We start from the raw sequence: 1,297 nt of genomic DNA on the forward strand, positions 1-1,297 counted from the left end.
CAATATGACATTCAGAGTATCAATCTCAAAAACTCCTCTCTTCTGAGTCGTCCCATTGTTCACAGGATTTCTTTCAGAAGTGTACATGTACTGGTTATTTGCAACCATCTCAATGAGTTCTTGGGCTTCTACAGGTGTTTTCAGATGAAGGGATCCACCAGCAGAATGATCTAATGACATCTTTGACATTTCAGACAAACCATCATAGAATATACATATGATGCTCCATTCTGGAAACATGTCAGAAGGACATCTTTTGGTTAATTGCTTGTATCTTTTCCAAGCTTCATAGAGGGATTCACCTTCCTTCTGTCTAAAGGTTTGGACGTCCACTCTGAGCTTACTCATCTTTTGATGTGGAAAGAATTTGGTCAAGAAGGCATTGACCAACTTTTTCCAAGAGTTCAAGATTTCTTTAGGTTGTGAGTCCAACCATGTCTTAGCTCTGTCTCTTACAGCAAAGGGGAAAATCATAAGTCTGTAGACCTCGGGATCAACCTCATTGGTCTTAACAGTATCACAGATCTGCAAGAATTCAGCTAAGAACTTATGAGGATCTTCTGATGGAAGTCCATGAAACTTGCAGTTCTGCTGCATTAGAGAAACTAATTGAGGCTTAAGCTCAAAGTTGTTTGCTCTAGTGGCAGAAATTGAGATGCTTCTTTCATAGACATTGGAAGTTGGTGTAGCATAGTCACCAAGCATCTTCCTTGCATCTCTGGCATTGTTGTTGGGTTCAGCTGCCATGTCTGCTTATGTTTTGAAATTCTCTGTAAGGTCCTCTCTGGAGTGTTATGCTTTAGCTTCTCTTAGCTTCTTCTTTAGAATCCTTTCAGCTTCAGGATCAACTTTAACAAGAATGTTTTTATCCCTGTTTCTGCTCATATGAAAAAGAAGAGAATAAAAGGGAGTTGTGAAATCCTCTATGTCACAGTATAGAGATTCCTTGATGTGTCAGAAGAAAAGAAGAATAGAAGAATGAGGTAGAGAGAGAATAAGAAGAATTCGAACACAGAGGGAGAGAAAGGGTTCGAATTTTTAGATAAGTGGAAGATAATTGTTAGCAATTAAATGAAATAAATAGAAAAAAGAGGAGAGAGAGAGTTTTCAAAAATTTGAAAAAGGAATAAAATAAAATTAGAGTTGAAAACAATTAGTTAATAAAAAGAGATTTTTGAAAAATGGTTAGTGATTCTCGAAAATTAGAAGTGGAAAAGTGGTTAGGTGGTTTTGAAAAAGAAAAGAAATAGTAATTAGTTGAAAATGATTTGAAAATAATTTTGAAAAGATGAGAAGT

General features: G+C 36.1%; 1 non-coding gene across 1 annotated transcript; it reads left to right on the forward strand.

Moving 5' to 3' along the window:
- Positions 1–238: 238 nt before the first annotated feature.
- On the forward strand, positions 239–342 carry LOC112719097 (small nucleolar RNA R71). Its single transcript, XR_003161413.1, has one exon. It is a non-coding gene; the product is annotated as a small nucleolar RNA R71 (small nucleolar RNA).
- The last annotated feature ends 955 nt before the right edge of the window (positions 343–1,297 follow it).

This window comes from Arachis hypogaea, chromosome 10 (genome assembly GCF_003086295.3).
Source record: "Arachis hypogaea cultivar Tifrunner chromosome 10, arahy.Tifrunner.gnm2.J5K5, whole genome shotgun sequence".
In the NCBI taxonomy this organism is placed as follows: domain Eukaryota; kingdom Viridiplantae; phylum Streptophyta; class Magnoliopsida; order Fabales; family Fabaceae; genus Arachis; species Arachis hypogaea.